The sequence below is a fragment of the Heteronotia binoei genome, chromosome 1 (assembly GCF_032191835.1).
Source record: "Heteronotia binoei isolate CCM8104 ecotype False Entrance Well chromosome 1, APGP_CSIRO_Hbin_v1, whole genome shotgun sequence".
Taxonomy (NCBI): domain Eukaryota; kingdom Metazoa; phylum Chordata; class Lepidosauria; order Squamata; family Gekkonidae; genus Heteronotia; species Heteronotia binoei.
The window spans coordinates 203,198,042-203,212,362 of NC_083223.1; the positions used below are offsets into that span (position 1 = coordinate 203,198,042).

General features: G+C 46.1%; 1 protein-coding gene across 1 annotated transcript in view; it reads left to right on the forward strand.

Annotated features, from left to right (window-relative positions):
- Positions 1 to 14,321, forward strand: part of USH2A (usherin) — a 1,244,521-nt gene that overhangs the window by 56,758 nt on the left and 1,173,442 nt on the right. The gene's annotated exons all lie outside the window — the stretch shown is intronic.

Below are 14,321 nucleotides of genomic sequence, written 5' to 3' on the forward strand. Positions count from 1 at the left end.
CCCTCCCCTCCTTTTTGTGACCTCCTACGGTGCATTTTAATTAAAATAATAAAAAAGTAAAAGGTAATTTTATCCAATTAAGAATCTTCCTAAAAAGTCTTATGTCCAAAATATAATAAAAATAGGAAAAAACCATATACTGTAATTATAATCCATCTTCATTATGATCCTTTAGTCCTTATCATAAAAATAAAATTGAAGAGATAATATATTCCCGTAGTCTCATTTTTAACTATAATCCTTTTCAAAATAAGTTGAAAAAAATATATAATCACATAGTCTCATTTTTTAACGTTCAGCTATTGTCAAAAATCACCAAATAACCTTTTACCTTCCATTGTTTTTCAACATATTTTTGAAATTTTCCCCATTCATTTTTAAACTTCTCTAGACCATATTCTTTTAAGATTCTTGTAAGCTTGTCCATTTCACTCCAATGCATAACTTTTATAATCCAGTCCCATTTTTCTGGTATTTTGTCTTGCTTCCACATCTGCGCATATAATGTCCATGCAGCTGAAACCATGTACCAAATTATTGTTCCATCTTGTTTTGGAAATTTTTCCATTTGTAATCCCAACAAAAAGATGTTTGGTGCCTTCTTAATATTGTAGCCCAAAATGTTTGAAATCTCTTGCTGAATCATTTGTCAAAATTGTTTTTCCTTTTCACAAGTCCACCACATATGGTAGAAAGATCCTTCATGTTTTTTACATTTCCACCATCTATCTGACACCTGATTGTTCATTTTGACAGTTTTTTAGGTGTCATATACCACCTATATAGCATTTTAAAACAGTTTTCTTTAATATTATTACATGTCGATATCTTCATAGAGTTCTTCCATAGATACTCCCATTGTTCCATCTATATTTCTTTATTTATATTTATTGCCCATTTTAGCATTTGAGATTTAACTACTTCATCTTCTGTAGACCATTTCAATAATAATTTATAAATTCTTGAAATCAATTTTTCTTTGTCGCCAAACAGCATTCTCTCCAAATCTGTATGTTCTTGTCTCACTCCATCATTTTTAATACCCTGTTCAAGCAAACTCTTGATTTGTTGCAATTAAAAGTTATACTTCTAATTCTTCCGCCGATTTTAATTCCACCTTGCCTCCATGTATTTTTAACAATTGTTTGTACAATAACCATTTGCCCCCCAAGGTCGGAATGAAGAGTCAGACACAATGCATTGGAATAAAATTTGGGCCACTTTATTAATTAACAGCATAAACAGCAAGGGAACCCCACCAGCGGCCTGGCCAGGGCTAGGGGTCACCGCGACCGCTCCCCTGCCATTAACGGGCGAGAGACCCAGCCCCCCAGCCGGAGCTGAGCAACTCAGCTCCCTCCGGGCAGGCCCAGCAGGGAGGCCTGCACCAGAGGGCCCAAACCCAGATGCACGTCTCGGCAGAAAGGCACCCTCTAGCCAAGCCTCCTGGACAGTCTGCAATCTCCAACCCGGGTCTCCAAACCCCAAGGTTGTTCATGCCAGACCCCAAATTCCCCAAAAGGGGGATGCTTCGCAGTCCTCCCCTAGCCGCATAGTGTCCTAAACCCCAAAAACCTGCCAACTAAAGTGACCACCTATTTAAAGGCACCATCCCTAAGCCAATTCCACAATCCACTGCACTGCTATGCAGGGTAGGCGAAAAACACACCCCAGCAACAGCCAATCAGCCGAGGCGTAAAAAATTCCTACCCGGCTCCTCAAATGAGGCAACCAGCAAAGCCTACATAACAGACAGGGCGGGCGGGAGGGCCGATCGATGAAAGACTGCTGGGGGAAGCAGGAGCCAGCCGATAAAGCGGCTGGCCCCACCTCCCACATTGCGCGCCCAAATGGGCGCGCTCCGACTCCTCCCTCCCAGGGAGGCAAACAGAGCCGGCGCAGCCTAGCAGCTACGCTGCAGGCTGCTGGCTCACGATTGCCCCCCAAGGTCGGAATGAAGAGTCAGACACAATGCATTGGAATAAAATTTGGGCCACTTTATTAATTAACAGCATAAACAGCAAGGGAACCCCACCAGCGGCCTGGCCAGGGCTAGGGGTCACCGCGACCGCTCCCCTGCCACTAACGGGCGAGAGATCCAGCCCCCCAGCCGGAGCTGAGCAACTCAGCTCCCTCCGGGCAGGCCCAGCAGGGAGGCCTGCACCAGAGGGCCCAAACCCAGACGCACGTCTCGGCAGAAAGGCACCCTCTAGCCAAGCCTCCTGGACAGTCTGCAATCTCCAACCCGGGTCTCCAAACCCCAAGGTTGTTCATGCCAGACCCCAAATTCCCCAAAAGGGGGATGCTTCGCAGTCCTCCCCTAGCCGCATAGTGTCCTAAACCCCAAAAACCTGCCACTACTAAGGCCAAGTCTCTACTTAGGGCTTAGCGCCCACCGGGAGGCCCAAAGCCACCCGCAACCCTTGCTGCAAATCTCTCAGGAAAAGCATATTACCCTTTTCCGAGAGATGGACCCCATCCCCCCTGTAGAGGTCAGGACATTTCACCGAAATGTCCGGATGGGGCAGAAAGTGGCCCAACCCTCTTTCCAGCGCCTTTTTAATCTCCTTGTTTGCCTTATACCTGGCCCTCTCTATAGCTGCAGGGTCCAAAGCACAACGCCACACCAGGCGGGGCAGCATGGCTGACCACACAATGAAGGTCCCCGGCCATCGCTCCCGAATGTGCTGGAAATCATCTCGGGCTTGCCAAATTAAGGCCTTGCCCTTCAATAACCCCAGATCATTACCACCCAGATGAACAAGTAAGATCTGAGGAGGAGGACCCGTCCTATCAGTGAACAATAAAGGCAGCAGGCCCAGCCACTTAAGGCCCCGACGCCCCTGCCATTCGATAACAGCATGCTGACTGAGTCCCAGCTGAGAGCCAGCCGCAGTTCTCCGTGCTTGAAGAGCAGCCCAAAACACGTGGCTATGGCCGCAGATTAGAACTCGGCTCCGGCTCCTCTGGCCAGGAACAGCAGCATCTAAAGAGAAAGAAACAGTTAAACACAACCAGAACAATAAACATCCAACCCACAAGCCACTCACGGCCTGAAAAAAGGTCGCACATATGTCTTATAGGCTGAAGAACGCCACCGGCCCAACCTCTGAATAGAGGTGGAAGGATACCCCATGGCGGCCGCCGTAGAGGCCGCCCCGATCCTAAAGGAGTGGGTCCCAAACCGCACTCCTGACAACCCCAGCTCACCCAAAGCCCGGGATGTCACGGCCCAAAACTGATGTCTCGTTAATGGCTTACCATCCATATGCATAAACAAAAACCCATCCTTGGGGCCCCTGACTGCTAAATAAGCAGCCAACGCGGTAACCGGGCAAAGCTCAAGCTCGGAACAACTACCAAGCTCGAGCATAGTACCACGCTGCCACTGATCCGTCTTGGAACGACGAACAGTAATGACTGCCTTACCCCCAGACAGCTGCAAGTCCCCCAACCGCAGAGCCCTGCCAGAGACATCATTCCTAGACTGAGCCACCAGCTCACTCACCCTGAGAGCCCCGAAAAAGGCCACTAAGGACGCGACATGAAACAAGCAAGCTTCAAAAGACGAAGCACACACCACGTCCCATACCCTCCTTAAACCACGCAGAATCAAAGGAGACACAGGATTCCGCGTATCAACCCTGGGACCGGCCTCTCTAGACCACCCCTCCAACATTTTTCGCAGACGAAAGTCTGCTGTATCCTCCCTATAACCCAGCGCTTTGCTGGCAAAAGCCAGAGCAGACAAGCGCCCCCTGATGGATCGCACTGCCAACCCCTTACCTCTCAGCGAAACACAGTAATGGAGCAATTCCTCCACCGGAAGGGGCCAAACCCTGTGATACCCTACCTCAGCCCTAAAGTCTTCAAACTGCCGCACAGCCCGTTCATAAGACTTCCGAGTGCTAGGCGCAATGGCTAGACCTATCGCTCTGCAGGCTTCGGCTCTCCAATCAGCCATAGCTCCTGGGGCATTGGCACCGGCTCTCCGTCTGCGTCCGGTGCCAGCTGACGAAATCTCCCCATCTGTTTACGAGATAGAGCGTCAGCTACCCCGTTACTTACCCCAGGAACATGCTTGGCTAAAAACAAAATATTCAGCCGCAAACAACGCAGAGTGAAGGCTCTCACCAATCTCATAACCCTCCCCGATTTGGATGAGAGGGAATTAATGACATGGACCACCGCCATATTATCACACCAAAAATGAACTGTGTGATTGGCCATATCCTTCCCCCACAGCCAAACCGCGACTAAAATGGGAAAGAACTCGAGAAACGTGAGATCCCGGTTCACTCCTACCCGTGCCCATGAATCAGGCCAACTATCCGCGCACCAATGTCCGCGGACATAAACCCCAAAACCCAAGGAACCAGCAGCATCAGACATGACCTGTAGCTCGGCCTCGAGCCTCAAGTCCTCCCTCCAAAAGGAGACTCCATTAAAAGACTCCAAAAATTCCTGCCAAACCCTCAAATCATCCCTCATGCTGCTGGTAACCCTAGTTCTGTGCTGAGGCTGGCGCAACCCAGCCATAGCATCACACAACCTCCTAAGAAAAGCCCTTCCAGGAGCGACCACTTTGCATGCAAAGTTGAGGTGCCCCACTAGCTGCTGCAATTCCAACAAGGTAACCTTCTTCTTAAGAAGAAAGGTACCAATCCTGGACCTCAACTCCAATATCTTCTGCGGAGGCACTCTAGACAACTGTGCCACAGTATCAATCTCTATCCCTAAGAAAGTCAACCTCTGAGCCGGCCCCTCTGTCTTCTCAGGCGCCAAAGGCACCCCGAGCTCGGCAGCCAGCTCAGCAAAACCGGCCAGTAGCCGCCCACAACGCCCCGTCCCTTTGGGACCCACAAACAGGTAGTCATCCAAATAATGAACGACATCCTGCAGACCCACTTTCTCCCATACAGCCCATTCCAAAAATGTGCTGAAACGCTCGAAAGCAGCGCATGACACAGAGCAGCCCACTGGCAGTGCTCTGTCCATGTAAAATTGGCCTTCAAACGAAAACCCCAAGAGCTCAAAATCGTTGGGGTGGACAGGTAAAAGGCGAAATGCAGACTTAATATCGCATTTAGCCAATTCTGCTCCCACCCCACAACGCCTGACCACGGCAATAGCCTGGTCGAAGCTAGTGTACCTTACAGAGCACAAGTGCTCCGGAATCCCATCGTTCACTGACCTACCCTTGGGAAAAGACAAATGATGAATCAAACGAAATTCACCAGGCGTCTTTTTAGGGACCACACCCAAAGGTGAGACTCTAAGAGTACTCACTGGAGGACGTGAAAAGGGACCCAAAATCCTACCCTCAGCCAGTTCCTTAGCAATTTTGTCCCTCACGACCTGTTCCAAACCCTGAACTGACTTAAGGTTTCCTGACACAAACTGAACTCTTGACCCCCGAAAAGGTATCCTAAAACCAAACTTAAAACCCTCTAACAAATACAACCTATCAACTTGTCTAGGATACCTTGCTAGCCACTGCTCAAGAGGACCCACCCTTACCGGGCTGGGTCCCTTTTTTGGGCGGAAAGGCTCCCCCACTCCCTCCAGGTTTCTTTGGATTCCTACGCCCCCGGGCTTTAGGGCATTCATCGAAAGAGTGGGATCCCCTGCACATAGGGCACTCGTGCTTAAATTGGCACGCCTTCCTGTTGCATACCCTGAGCGCTCCAAAATCCCAGCAGAGCGAGCGGGGTTGAACCGCCTGCCCCGCTATACCGCGGGGAGATCCTGATGAAACTGAAGCGGCAGTGGACGACCTACTTACCAGGTGACCGCTGTCAGAGCGATCACCCAGATTAGGCCTAGCCGGGGACATCACCTGCAGCCAAAGCTGCTGATGGATCCGATCCCACTGAAGGGACGGATACAGGGCGGCCCTCATACGAAATTCCTGGTCATATTGCAACCAGGCTGGTCCACTAAAGGCCGTATAGCCTTTATATATTATGTCCAGATACTGGAACAAAGACGCCGCCTGCCATGGCTGCGCCCTGGCAATCACCCCAGCATAGATACAGAACCCAGGCAGCCAATTTGCCCAAGTCCTGTCCACCTTCCTCTTCTTCAACTTCTCCTTCTCCTTATCATCTAAATCTTCTTTATCCTTTTTTTCTAGCTCACGATACAGGAGGGAAAATATGTCTACATACTCCCCTTTTAAAATCTTCTCCCTTGTGGCCGGCAGCAGATGATCCCCCAGCGGCAAAGCAACCTCCCCAAAGGGCAAGGCTGCGAAAGGCACCATTCCATATGGAGAAGGAGCCCCCATAACAGAACCCGCCAAATTCATCTGCCCCGTAGTTGGACACGCCCAAGGCATACCCTGCCCACCTGGCCACGGCCAATTCTGCGGTATTCCCACTCCAGAAGATGCAGGCACCCCTGACATACCCTGCCCAGCCGCTGAAGCCGGCCCCCATGTCTCCCAAGGCCAACCCTGCCCTGACCCGATTTGCGAGGCATCCCCAAACCTACCTCCAAATCCAGCAGGCACCAATGGCAAACCGCCACCAGACGTTCCAGCCACAGCATCAGGACCACCGGTACCGACATCCCAGCCAGGCCCAATTCCACCAGACCTGCTCTCAAGCATAGACAGTCTTGTGAGTATATTAGCCTGCCTCACCTTTTTGGATTGCTTACCACTTCCCCCCCCACTTAAAGGAGGGACACCCGACGCCTGCTCCAGCGCCCTTAACCTACTTAAAATATTAGAGTCCACTGCTGCTTCGCCCTCTTCGTCCGAAGAGGAAGACGGGGGAGGTGGCCTCTTAGGAGGTACCTTAGATGGCCTAGGTGCAGGCTTCTTGCCCTTAGACTTACCCGAGCCTTTACCCCCAGCCATTTCTCACAAGGGAACTGCACCAACTTATGCCAAAGAAACGCTTCTAAAATGGCCGCCACCCACCTTTACTGGAAAAAAGGACTTAAAATGTCCGCCAACAGCCTTTCACAAGGAGTTAAAATGGCCACCGCCCACTTTCTGCCCAGAGACACTATTTAAATGAGCCAGCAAATGGCCACCGCCCACTTTCTGCCCAGAGACACTATTTAAATGAGCCAGCAAATGGCCACCGCCCACTTTCTGCCCAGAGACACTATTTAAATGAGCCAGCAAATGGCCACCACCCACTTTCTGCCCAGAGACACTATTTAAATGAGACAGAAAATGGCCACTACCCACTCTCTACCCAGAGACAATTCAAAAGAGACAGCAAATGGCTACCACCCACTCTCTGTCCAGATACACAATTTAAATGAGCTAGCAATGGCCCCCTATAGGCCCGCCAATACTGGCAGCGGCTCTCAAGAGTCTCAGGCTGATGTTCTCCTCACAGCCTACCTACACCTTCCCCAGTAGGAGATGCCAGGTATTAAACCTATGACAATCTGCCTACCAAGCTGATGCTCTGCTAATGAGCCCCTAACTCCTTCAGGCCTTCTGCTTCTGAATGAAAAAGGGGGGGGGGACAGATCACCAGACCCCTCGAGCCAAAGCACACCATAAACACTCTCAACTACAAAAGAAGGGCAGCACAGGCAGCCAGGCCAGAGTTACCAGTAAAAAAGGGGGGGGACACCATGGCCCTCCCTTTACTCAAACAACACCCCGCCCCAGCCAAGACTCAGCCAGCACGAGGCTCCGCCGACGCAGCAGCCGCCACCGCCAAGCACACCGTCCGCACGCTCCTCAGCCCGAAAGCAGCCTCAGACGCTGCTCAGAACTCCCGACGATGCTGTCACTCAGCCCGACGCTTCCCGGCCGACGAGAAGTCCTCAGACGCTGCTCAGGCTCCCGACCGCAACAACGACCTGCTCCGATCGACGAAAGACTGCTGGGGGAAGCAGGAGCCAGCCGATAAAGCGGCTGGCCCCACCTCCCACATTGCGCGCCCAAACGGGCGAGCTCCGACTCCTCCCTCCCAGGGAGGCAAACAGAGCCGGCGCAGCCTAGCAGCTACGCTGCAGGCTGCTGGCTCACGATTCTCTTCATTAATATCTGAGTATAACTTTATTACTTCTGTTGGCACAATCCAATTCCTCTCATCCCCATATCTTTTGTATTTCAACCAGGTATTTAACAAGTTACTTCTTATATAATGATGTAAGAAGAAGCCGTCCATCTTACTTTTCCCATAACACAAATAAGCATGCCAACCAAAAACATTTCCATGACCTTCTAATGCCAATAATTTTCTATTTAATAATGTCATCCATTGCTTGATCCACACCAAACAAACTGCATCATGGTACAACTTTAAATCCAGCATTTGAAAGCCTCCCCTTTTTTTTGCATTGGTTAGAATTTTCATTTTAATTCTTGGTTTCTTTCCAGCCCATACAAATTCTGAAAGTTTCTTTTCCCATTTATTAAATTGTTTATTGTCTTTCACTATTGGAATTGTTTGAAACAAGAACATAACTCTTGGTAAAACATTCATTTTGATTGCAGAAATTCTGCCCAGTATAGACCTGTTCAACTTATTCCATTTTAATAAGTCTCCATCAATTTTTTGCCAAAGTTTCTCATAATTGTTTTTAGACAGGTCAATGTTTTTTGTTGTAATTTCTACCCCTAGATATTTTACTTTTTGGGTCACTTCACACTCTGTTAAACTTTGTAGTTCTTTTTGTTTATTCTTTGACATATTTCTACACAAAAAATTTTATTTCTCTTTATTTATATAAATCCTGCCAATTCTCCATATTCTTGTATCTTACGTAGCAACAGTGTGTCACATGAGTGGGATTTTCATTTATAAACATTACATCATCTGCAAACGCTCTGTATTTGTAAGAAAAACCTTTCAATTTCAGTCCCTCTATCTCTTTATCTTCTTGGATTTGCATAAGCAATACCTCTAAAGTCATTATAAATACCAATGGAGATAGAGGGCAACCTTGTCTTGTTCCTTTACTAATTATTTTTTCCGTCAAATCTGCATTTATACAGAGCCTTGCTTGTTGTTCAGTATATATCGCCTTCAGCATTCTTATAAAATGTTCTCCCAATCTCAATTTCTCCATCACTGCAAACATAAAATCCCAATGCACATTATCAAATGCTTTCTCTGCATCTGCAAAAAATAATGCTACCTCTTTTTCAGGGTGTTTTTCATAATATTCAATAATGTCTATAACCGTTCTGATATTGTCTCTAATTTGCCTCCTGGGAAGAAATCCTGCTTGCTCTTCTTTAATAAAGTTATTCAAATGCTGTTTAAGGCATTTTGCTAATATTCTAGCATATATTTCATAGTCATTATTGAGTAATGAAATTGGTCTGTAATTTTTTATTCGCGGCGTCTCTATCTTCTTTTGGTATCAGCAAAATTACTGCTTCTTTCCAAGTATTAGATATTTTCCCATCTGTTCCCATCTGGAGAGCCAGTTTGGTGTAGTGGTTAAGTGTGCAGACTCTTATCTGGGAGAACCGGGTTTGATTCCCCACTCCTCCACTTGCACCTGCTGAAATGGCCTTGGGTCAGCCATAGCTCTGGCAGAGGTTGTCCTTGAAAGGGCAGCTGCTGTGAGAGCCCTCTCCAGCCCCACCCACCTCACAGGGTGTTTGTTGTGGGGGAGGAAGGTAAAGGAGATTGTGAGCCGCTCTGAGACTCTTCGGAGTGGAGGGCGGGATATAAATCCAATATCATCATCATCATCATCATCATCATCATCATCATCATCATCATCATCATCATCTTCTTCTTCTTCTTCTTCTTCTTCTTCTTCTTCTTCTAGTATTCATCAACTTCTGGAGTTTTGGTAGTAGGGCCTCCATGAAAATGTTATAAAATTTTGCTGTGAAACCATCTGGAGCGGGTGCCTTCCCTAATTTCATTGAATTAATTGAAGCCTCTATTTCTTCTTTTCCAATTGGTTCATTTAATACCTTCTCCATATTTTCAGTTAAGGGATTTACCTTAATTTTCCGTAGATATGCATCAATCTTTTCCTTGGCCACCTCTTGACATTTAAACAACTTAGCATAATATTTATAAAATTCTCTTTTGATTCCTTCGTGATCAACAATTTCCTTGCCTCCAGATATAATTTTATTAATCACTTTGTTCTCCCCCTTTTTTTTTTTTTTAATTTGCCAGGCCAAATATTTTCCAGGTTTATTCACTCCTTCAAAAGATTTCTGTTGAAGTCTTTTTAAGTTCCATTCCACTTCTTTATTTAACAAATGTCTCAATTGACTTTGTAATATTGTAATCTTCCTTATATTTTTCTTTTTCCCAGGCCTCTTTTTAAGCTTCTTCTCCTTCTTTCCAATCTCTTTTTGTATAGCCATCATTTGCTTGTCTTTGGCTCTTTTATCTTTGTTATTCAAGGTAATTAGGATGCCCCTCATTACCGCTTTATATGCATCCCACACCATTTGAAATTGAAATCATTTTCATTTATTTGAAAAAAAGATTTGGCCTCCTTTTCCAGAGACTCTACAACTTCCTTTTTCTGCAGCAAATCTTCATTTATCTGCCATCTTAAAATCTTTTTCATGGGTTTTGCAGACCACATTAATGGATTATGGTCTGCCCCTATTTTAGGAAGAAGTCCCAAGTTTTTTGTAATCCATAACATATCAGTTCTTGAGAAAAAAATTATGTCTTGCTGAGAAGAAAGTATAGTCACGTTCTTTGGGATTAAATTCCCTCCATATATCCTCCAGACTTTCTTGTTTCACTAGTTTAAAAAATGACTTTGGTAGTTTTCCTTCATTATTTTTTCCCCCCAGATCTAGCCAGAATATTTTTAACCGTTCCATTAAAATCTCCTATTAACATAATTTGCTCATATTTCACTTGATCTAATTGTTGCATAATGTCTTTAAAGAAAGAGTTTTTTGCTCCATTTGTGGCATACAATCCCAATAACAAAGTTCTTTTATTATTCAACATCACTTCCACCGCAATAAATCTACCATCATCACCCTTAAAAATCATTTTTGGGTCTAATTCTTTTCACATAAAAAACCACTCCCCTTTTTTTCTCCTTAGCCAATGAACAAAATTCCGCACCAAGTTGTTTATTCCATAAAAATTTGTAATCCATTTGTTAGATGTGTACTTCTAGGCAAATTATATTACATTTTTGTTTCCCAATCCAATGAAAAGTTGCCCTTCTTTTTTAAGGTGAATTTAGTCCATTTACATTCCAAGAAATTAATTTGTAATCCATCATGATTCTTTATTTTTAATCTGTACCCCCAAACTCCTTATGTTCCTCCAAAAACTTTGACATTTTTTGAGTACTTGTAATTATAAATCTCTTTCCTTTGTATTCAAAACTTAGACCCTCTGGAAGTATCCATCTGTATCTCATTTCATTTTCTCTCACCTTGTCAGTCAATTTTTTGTACAATCTTCTGTCATTTATAACTTTCCTTGGCAATTCTTTCATGATTCTTACACTACTGCCATCCACCTCCAATGTATTTTCAAATTGTTTACTTAAAATCCTTCCCACCATATCTCTTGTCACCAATCTCACTACCACATCCCTTGGTAGTTTATTTTTACTAGCATAGTCTGAATTAACCCTGTAGATATAATCATAAAAATAACTGGTTTCATCAGGGTTATCTCTGAAAAATTCAGCAATGATTTTTATTATATATGTCCTTAAATCAGTCTCAGCAGATTCAGGCACCCCTCTCAAACGTATCTGATTTTCCATTAATTTACAGTCTTGTAGTACTGCTTTCTCCTGCATTTTTTTTAATAGTGGAATCCACTGTTTCAATTCTTGCATCATGGTCTTTCACCTTTTCTTCTACCTCCTGCACTTTCTTTAACACTGCTTGGGAATCTTTTCTGAGCTCTTCAATGTCTTTTTTTTAATTCCTTCTTACACTCCATTACTGAATCTTATCACTTTAGCCAATCTTGCCTTCATGGCTTCTGTTTGTTCCTGCATTTTTGACATTTTTGCTTCCTCAAGTGACCTAGCCCTCGTATGAATCTGCCTTGCTCCTGATTTATGGATAGACATCACTGCCTGCCCATTATAAAAATAGGCTTCAAAGTTGACCTCACCAAATGAGTTTTTGAATGTACTAAAGACTGAAGCATGCCCTTTCAGATGAGCCCAAAATTGCTGTTCCCAGAAGTTCCTAGGTTGAGATATTTTTTAAATTTTTATTTTCTTCAAAATGGCGTCTGCAGCTTTTCTGCCCCTTTAAAAAAAATTCCTTTTTCTTTTAGAATGCTCCAAAACTAATTCAAAGTATATAGTCCAATAAATCTTGCCTTCTAATGATGATATTTGCCAGCTCTGCTAATTTTTAAAGTCCCGTTGTCTTTTAAATTTTTTTTTAAATTTTGACCTTCTTTCAATGGCCGCTGGTGTTTCTCTATGATTGTAATCCTAGAGAGGGCTAGGAGGCTTGCAGTTTTCCCTTCTCTTAATGGCCACTTCCTTCTTTTCTTGCCACAAAGTCTCTTTTTCTAAGGTTGAGAAGTCTCACATTATTTCTATGACACCACTTCCTGTGACGTCCTTCTGATCAGCAGTTCTGTTTCGGAGGGGGTTGTCTAGCCTGACCACAGGTATGCATAACAACAGTTGTTTTTCTTCTTTTAACCTTGTTTCTCTGATTTCGTTAATATAATAATAATAATAATAAATTTTATTTGTACCCCGCCCTCCCCTGCCGAAGCAGGCTCAGGGCGGCTAACAATACGGTGACCAATGGTGCACCAACAATAAAACAGTTACATTAGAAACATTAAACATTAATTGACCTTAAAAACCTGATTAAAACAATTAACTAACATATTATAACGCTATCCTTGACGCTCTTCTAATTGATGCTGATGGCGGATTTTCTTCGTTATCAGTATAATTCAGTTATTCATAAGCTAATTTAAAAAGGGTGGTCTTGCAGGCCCTGCGGAACTGATCAAGGTTCCGCAGGGCCCGCACCTCCTCTGGAAGTTGGTTCCAGAGATATGGGGCTGCGGCCGAAAAGGCCCGAGAGCGAGTGTTCTGTAGTTTGATTTGTCTTGGCCCAGGGGTAGTCAGTCTGTTCTTTCCTACTGACCTCAGTGCTCTCTGGGGTTCATACGGGGAGAGACGGTCCTTCAGGTAGGCTGGTCCTCGGCCATATAGGGCTTTAAAGGTGATAACCAGCACTTTGTACTGGACCCGGTATACAATCGGTAACCAGTGCAGTTCGCGTAGCCCCGGCCGTACATGTTCCCATCTTGGGAGACCAAGCAACAGCCTGGCCGCCGCGTTCTGCACTAGCTGTAACTTCCGGGTCCGGCACAGAGGCAGCCCCATGTAGAGGGCGTTACAGTAGTCCAATCGTGAGGTGACCGTCGCATGGATCACCGTTGCTAGGTCCCGACGCTCCAGGAAAGGGGCCAACTGCTTTGCCCGCCTCAGATGGAAAAATGCTGACTTGGCAGTGGCTGTTATCTGGGCCTCCATTGATAATGAAGGCTCCAGTAAAACACCCAGACTCTTCACCTGCTGCGCCGCCTTTAGCTGCACACCATCGAAGGTCGGGAGGGATATTTCCCCTCCTGGAGCGCCGCGACCCACACAGAGAACCTCTGTCTTTGCCGGATTCAGCTTCAGCCCACTCAGTCTAAGCCACGTTGCGATAGCCTGTAACGCCCGATCCAGGCCTTCCGGGGGGGAGGCGGGCCGGCCGTCCATCAGCAGATAGAGCTGGGTGTCATCTGCATATTGGTGGCAGCCCAGCCCAAACCTCCTGGCAATCTGGGCAAGGGGGCGCATATAGATGTTAAATAACATCGGGGAGAGGACTGCTCCCTGAGGCACCCCACAATCTAGTGTGCGCCTCTGGGATCGTTCACCCCCGATCGCCACCCTTTGTCCCCGACCCGTGAGGAAAGAGGAGAGCCATTGTAAAGCAGACCCCTTAACCCCAATGTCGGCGAGGCGGTGGATCAGTAGCCGATGGTCGACCGTATCAAATGCAGCCGACAGATCTAATAACATCAGCACTGCTACACCGCCTCGATCCAGTTGCCGTTGGAGGTCATCTGCTAAGGCGACCAAGACCGTCTCCGTCCTGTGGCCCGGTCGGAAGCCAGACTGGCACGGGTCTAGGACAGAAGCGTCATCTAGAAATCTCTGTAGCTGCAACGCCACTGCCCTCTCGATGATTTTACCTAAAAATGGTAAATTAGACACCGGTCGATAGTTCGCCAATTCGGCCGGGTCTGCTGTTGATTTTTTCAAGAGGGGGCGGACCAAGGCCTCTTTCAGAGGCGTTGGAAAACGCCCCTCTAGGAGGGATCTATTTATGATGTCCCGTAAAG